Raw genomic sequence first — 7,720 nt, forward strand, 5'->3', positions numbered from 1 at the left:
AGAGAAATTGCATATTGCTTAATGAATAATTAGAATTACAGGATTGGAAGCTATTGCAAAGGTCATTTAATCCAACCCACTGCTCAGTACAAAAACTCATACAGTCAGGAAGTCCATTTTGATCTTGAATTTAAACCTCCTTCTTTATAGCTTTAAGTCAATGTTTCTGGTCCTTCTCTATGAGCAGTACAGATTAAGTTCTGCCCTGTGTATGCATGTGCAGGCACTCCCCCTGCACATGCAGCCTCCCACATGCACCCACCCCATGCATGTGCCCCACGCCCATGCATGTGCATGCTGCCCCCCCCCACATACCCAAGTACATGCACATGCAGCCCCACACACATCCCCCCCACATGTGCAGCTGAGACCCAAAGACCAGCTGGCCGGCAGAAGGTGCATGCACATGCACAGCAAAGTTGAACTGGGGTGATGGCTCACATGTGCATAGAGAGGACACTGTGTGCCACCTCTGGCACGCATGCCATAGGTTTGCCATCATGGCCCTATATTATGTGATGATCCTTCAGATAATTGAAGACTTTTTATGTGCTCAGCTGTCTCTTCAGTATTCTAAACAATTTAAATGATTACTTGTAGACTTGGTTTGCAGTCCCTTGACCATCTTGATAGCCTCCTCTGGACTTGTTCAAGTTGTTACCACCCTTGTTGATCTGTGGTGCCCGGAACTGAATACATTACTGCAAATGGGTCTTACCGGAGAAGAATAGAATAGAACAATTACTGCCAGTAGTCTGAAATCTAGATAGTCTTGCTTTTTATTTATTTACTAAATTTATAAGCCACCCATCTCACTTATAAGGTGGCTATAATCAGCTTCATCACAATTTTGGCCCTTATTTAACTTGCAGTCAACAAGAACACAGAGATCCTTTTTATTTGCATTACTGCCAAACTAGTCTTTCCCAACTTATTCATTTGGTCACTTTTTTTCCCCTATCTGAACACAGAACTTTACATTTCTTCCTGCTAAATTAAATCCTATCAATTTCAGTCCAAGCCACGAGCCTGTCTATCTTTTTAAAATATTCCTGTCCATTCCCCTCCTCTTGGACTTTTGGATAAAAAAGGGGAACTGAAAACTGTTGTGCTAAAAGTGGAGCCAACAACTGCAGTGGTATGGAGAGATAGTGAGTGGACCAGCTCTTTGCAATTACTCTCTGGACAAGGAGAGCATTTGTGATGGCCCACAAGTATTTCACACAGCTGTTCCTCATGAGGTGACTGAAAGACTGCAGTCTCTGTTAGGTTTAGGCCTCTGGGAGATGAGGCACTAATCATCTCAACCCGCAGGCAGTGCATTTAAAAAGTCACTGTGGGGTTGTTGTTTTTTCAAAATCATCTTCAGAAATTGCTTGTTAACTATTTTTCAGCTGTTAGGAACATTTGGATCAATATATTTTACAGCCCAGGTGAGAAGATTAATTCCCTTCTTCCCCTAGGAAAGAAGTTTAAATATAAATACAAAGAGATTTTTAATGAACAACCAAAGGACAGTTAGAACTTTGATTTGGATGGTTATAAATTATTAAGGGTCCAGAGGGACTTGAAATAAGATTTTGAAACTTTTTTTTATAAGAATCCTTCCCAATGGAAATTGCTTTTGTTTTGAATTCTTAGGAGCCGAGGTGGTGCAGTGGTTAAATGCAGCACTGCAGGTTACTTCAGCTGACTGCAGTTCTGCAGTTCGGCTGTTCAAATCTCACCGGCTCAGGGTTGACTCAGCCTTCTATCCTTCCGAGGTGGGTAAAATGAGGACCCGGATTGTTGTTGGGGGCAATATGCTGACTCTGTAAACCTCTTAGAGAGGGGTGAAAGCCCTATGAAGCGGTATATAAGTCTAACTGCTATTGCTATTGCTATTTTTTTTTAAAAGGATAGGACGGGACTTTGAAATTTGGACACTAGAGGGAACGAGAAGGAATTAAAGATTACAATGAAAGAAGATTAACTAATAAAGCAAAATATTTTAATACTTGACATATTGATGGCTATTTCTGAACAATGGACCTAGGTGATAATTTTAAGAGTGTCTGTCTCTATAGATAAACTGTGCCTAAAATATGTTATGGCAGAGGAAGACGTTTTTCCGAATAAGACTGAAATTGATCTGTAAGTAAATTTTAAAATCATAGGCTACAGGAATGATATGGGAAAAAGATGCTTGTTGTGAGAGATGGACAGAGAGCTGGTCTGATGGACTACAGTAGTTTCCCGGGAAGGAGGGAGAACATTCTAGAAAGTGGGTAAAATGAGGCAGCCCGGAGCTGGATAAGAAACAAGAAGAGGGTAAGGATAATTACTTCCTAGAATATCTCATGGTATAGCCTTTATGGTAAGAGTAGCTAGGATTTGGTCTAGCAAGATTGATATCAGCTAAGCCCAAGAACAGCATCATGTTGTCTTCAAGGGACATATTTCCCCCCTTTGCTAAAATGGGGGTGGGCCTGGCCAGTGTGTGATTCATCTGGCCCGCAGGCCACTAGTTTGACACCCCTGCCCAAGGACAATGTAGAGCAATTCATTCAGAATTCAGTTATTTATTTGCTTATACCTAACAGACAGAATCTTGCCAGATTAAGCCTGAAGATGAACCACATTATTGAAATAATGCTTCTCCAACTTTTCCTGCAATCACATCTGGAAAGAAATACACTCTTTTCTTAGTTATGTTCAACGCTTCCTCTATACCAGTTTTCAATATTTTCCTCTACTCTCTTGGAGCTGCCATAATTAGCTTGGGGAAGGAGAAATTGATGTTTGCTTAACTCTTAGGAAGCTTTCAGCTTCTATCAACTTCCAAATAATGAGTCAGAAATAATCTTAAACATTCCTGATGTGTTTCTGACCTCTTAGGAAACCATATCCTGGTGAAGTGAACCTATTTCTTGATGAAATACAGATTATTTCAGTCATCATAACCGTCTATCAAATTCACACCAAATAATATTTTCCATGCTACACCAATTAGTCAAGGCAATTTATTAAAGATAGCCCTTTCTAATGAACTGTTGTCAAAACTGAGAAATTGATCCTGAATGTCATATCAAAACCTTCCTATTCGTACTTGAAAGTTCAGATTAAGTCCTTTTATTTCTGTTAGGCTTTGGCCAAACTAGAAATATGCTTCAAATTCACTCCTTGGGAGTTGCTTTGAAGGACAGGTTACACAGACGCTTAATTGGAGGCACTATATTATAGAGGGAGGCATAAATTCACTGACTCATAACAAGAACAGATCTTTACTTATCTGTCCCAATGGCCTAGTGATAAATGATGAAACTAACGATTAAGCAAACCATCATAATATCAATAACAGCATATGCAGGACATAAGAGGAAATTACTTTGCTTCATTTATTTAACAAGTAAAGTTTACTTTTAATGACCTGAAGTCATTAACATCTAGTTAAGTAGTCAAGGTTCTAATAGACTTTCATGTACTACATCAAAGCTACATCAAAAAAAGCCTGTTTCAGATTAAATCAATATACGTAACAGTTTTTAGATTCCTTACAATCGCCGAGGAAATAATTATGACCATTGCTTTAAAGAAATAGAGAAAAAGATGATTCATAAGAATATGCATTCATATTTATATTTTTACTTTGACCCAAAAGCATCTCAGCTACAGTTTATAGCAGCAAAGCTTTCATCATAATAAAGTTCAAAGTGGGATTAGGATTTGAAACCTAAAGGGAAGAATTTGAAAGACACGTTGCGTTATCCATTCAATAGGGCCATGTCAGTGGTCACTTGATGTCAAGAACAGAAATTAAACTTTAACTCAAAGCTCCACAAGAAATTGATGTAGCTCTGTGAGTGACTTAAGGGCAAAAGAGTTAATTCAAGTACAGCCAATTTTGCATCCCTAGAGGTTTTGCTTCTTGATCAGGGGCTCCTGGACATTAGCTAACAGAATTGGGGGCCCGAAAAAGTTTGAAAAGCCCTGAAAAGCAGGGATTGACCCATTCAGAGAAACTACTATGTATATTATGCACAAATTAATTTAATGCCAATGTTATATTTTTCTCTTCCTGTAATATTGCATGGGGAGCAGTCATTTGATTTACAAATGACTGTGTTGTAAATCATCAGTCCTCAGTACTGATGATGTTACCTAGTTTGGGTAATGAAATGCCTGCAAGAAAACAAGCAAGCTCTGAGAGCACCAAGGACCCTTCATTTCAACGCAGTGTTACAAATATTCTCCTGTATTGGGACTGAGAATCTCCATTGACATTTGCCACTATTGCAAACTCCCAAAGGGACTCCCTGGAGAAGTGACTAATGCTGGGAAAGATTGAGGGCAAAAGAAGAAGGGGACAACAGAGAATGAGGTGGCTGGATGGACTCACCAAAGCAGTAGGCGTGAGCTTAATAGCAATAGCAATAGCAATAGCAGTTAGACTTATATATCGCTTCATAGGGCTTTCAGCCCTCTCTAAGCGGTTTACAGAGTCAGCATATTGCCCCCAACAACAATCCAGGTCCTCATTTTACCCACCTCGGAAGGATGGAAGGCTGAGTCAATCCTGAGCCGGTGAGATTTGAACCGCCGAACTGCAGAACTGCAGTCAGCTGAAGTAGCCTGCAGTGCTGCATTTAACCACTGCGCCACCTTGGCTCGGCTTAAATGGACTCCAGAGGATGGTAGAGGACAGGAAGGCCTGGAGGAACATTGTACATGGGGTTGTAATGGGTCAGACAAGACTTCGCAACTAACAACAACAAAGAGACTTTGTTTTTCAATGGTGAAATACGACATAAATCAAGCTGAATCATCAGCTTTTGTCCTTGCTGTTGTCGACATGCTGTTGTCTCAAATATTTTACATACATACATAAATACAAACATACATACATACATACATACGATGTATGTATGTATGCATGCATCTATCTATCTATCTATCTATCTATCTATCTATCTATCTATCTATCTATCTATCTATCTATCTATCTATCTATCTATCTATCATCTATCTCTCTCTCTCTCTCTGTCTGTCTGTCTGTCTGTCTGTCTGTCTGTCTGTCTGTCTGTCTGTCTGTCTAGCCGTCTAGCCATCTAGCCGTCTAGCTATCTAGCTATCTATCTTCCAGCATAACTCTAGAGTGCCTCAAGCAATTTCAACCAAACTTGGTACATAGATGACTTACCCTCTGGGAACAAATACTGGGGGAGGGGGGTAAAACACCCCTGGTGTGTTTGTGTGTGTGTGTGTGTGTGTGTGTGTGTGTGTGTGTGTGTGTGTGTCCCAGCATAACTCTGGAACGCCTGGCCTATTAAGGAGAGTGAGTGCAGAATCCTAGAGCGGCAACTATTTGTGATGTCATGGAAGGGAGAAGGGAGAGCCAGGGCCATTAAGGAGACTGAGTGCAGCGTCCTAGAGTGGCAATTGTTTGTGATGTCAGCTCCTTTGTAGTTTCCTCTGGAAAGCCAGCCGTGATTTTTCAGTGGACCCAAGGGCAATGCCAGATTATCAGCTAGTTTTAAATATAATGTGAATCTGTCAAACATTCTCTTCTTTTTTCTTAAAAGGCTGATTTTGCATGATATATTTTCACTTAAGCTTATTTTACTGACTAAGGATTAAAAATTCAGCTGATTGCTTCATCCCAGGAGCTATTATCTAATTGGATCTTCAATATTGACAAAACAAAGTACTTCTTCCTGCATAATTAATGTATGGAATTCATTGCCACAAGACATATAGTGTCCATTAGCAGAAATGACATCTTGAAAAGCTGAGTTTATACAAGATAGGTGTATTTTTGACTATTATTCATCACATTTAGGAAACATTAGGGACTGAATCGCAGATCACCATGCACTGGGAATAAAAAGCAAATTATTTTGGTTATATATTGAGACAAATTAGGTCCTTGCTTCTCAGTCTTTTGGCTAAGCTCACGTTATAGTCCATGTGATTCATTCTTGGTTAAGATGTGCCGTGTGAAAACAAAACATCCATTACATTATCCATCGTACAGCTAATCAGGGTTAAGTATTTTGTGCAAAAACAGCCAGAAAGGTCACAAATTAATATACACATTACACATGCATAAGTTCACTCCATAGTTCAATATTTAAGCTTCAAGCAAGAAAGCCAAAGCCTCTGATTTGGGCATCTGTTGCTGGATAGATCCATCCTAAAATTCAGAGGAGAGTTTAAAAACCTATTGACACACAAGCCTTCTGTGGATCAGATTCCTCCTGATGTTAACATTTTTACATTCCAAATAATCATAAATGCCAGTCTTGCTGATGATGCATCTGAAGCATGGCATATCCAAAAGACAAAACAATTCAGAGAAGGCTGAAATTTGCCTAAAAACCAATATGTGAGGAACAACATTCCACTGTTTTCTCTCAAGAGGAAGCCTTTTATTTGTTGGATTGATTTATTCTGCACTGGGGAGATGCAGCGATCGCCAAATTTTAAAGTGGTATTACTTGGCAGTAGATACGTCACATGCTAATTTATTGGATATAGCTCTCAGCTGTTCAGCATACTGTACAGTGAAAGATAGCTGAATGCGCATGAAGGTTTGCATTCTCTGGAATTATGATCATGTTTTTGCTTAGGAAATACTGTTGAGGTTTGTTTTGTAGTGACTGTTTTCACATACGAGTTGCCATTTATGATTAGCCAACTCAAGCAGTTTGCTTAGAATAGAATAGAATAGAATAGAATAGAATAGAATAGAATAGAATAACAGAGATGGGAGAGTCCTTGAGGGTCTTCTAGTCCAATCCTCTACTTAGGCAGGAAACCCTATACCACTTCAGACAAATGGTTGTTCAATCTCTTCTTAAAAACTTCCAGTATTGGAGCATTCACAACTTGTGGAGGCAAGTTCTTCCACTAATTAATTGTTCTAACTAGCAGGACATTTCTCCTTAGTTCTAAATTGCTTTTCTCCTTGATTAGTTTCTACCAATTGCTTCTTGTCTAGCTGTCAGGCGCTTTGTAGAAAAGCTTGATTCCCTCTCCTTTGTGGCAACCCCTGAGATATTGAAACACTACTATCATGTCACCCCTGGTCCTTCTTTTCATCAGACTAGACATACCCAGTTCCAGAAACCATTCTTCATATGTTTTGTCCCCTAATCATCTTTGTTGCTCTTCTCTGCACTCTCTAGAGTTTCCACATCTTTTTTTCTGGACTTTTACTATTTAATTGCTCATGGAAATGGCTTCAACACCCAGCATCTGCTTGTGATGTGGCAGGATGAAACATCATGTATTAGTTTTGAACATAACATCAAGAAAAAGGCATACATAACCTATAACACAGGGACGTTCATAAAACAATACATTAAAAATTACATCTGCTGCCAGTGGAGATCAAATCAAGGTTAACTGTCAGGAAATGTAATGAAAATCTAGAAATGTGGAACTTGCGAAACAGTAGATAAATGTTTTATAAACAATACCTCATTACCAGAACGAGAAGACTGCCGTTACAGGCCAAGGGAACAGGTAACAGTAATTGGAAAACAACTACTTGAAATCATATATTATCATTGTCAGATCTGTCTTAGGGGTCGACAGGAAGCATGATAAAATCACTCCTTTTTGCTTTATTAAAGCATCTGTTCCACTTGCCATATCAATTGATATCCACATATCACCATTAACCTAGATTTAAACTGGGAATTATAACTAGGAGGTGGCTTCTAAATAGGACGTGTTA

Source organism: Thamnophis sirtalis, unplaced genomic scaffold (assembly GCF_051295495.1).
Source record: "Thamnophis sirtalis isolate CommonGarterSnake01/CBP01778 unplaced genomic scaffold, rThaSir2_p1.2 scaffold_7, whole genome shotgun sequence".
NCBI lineage: Eukaryota > Metazoa > Chordata > Lepidosauria > Squamata > Natricidae > Thamnophis > Thamnophis sirtalis.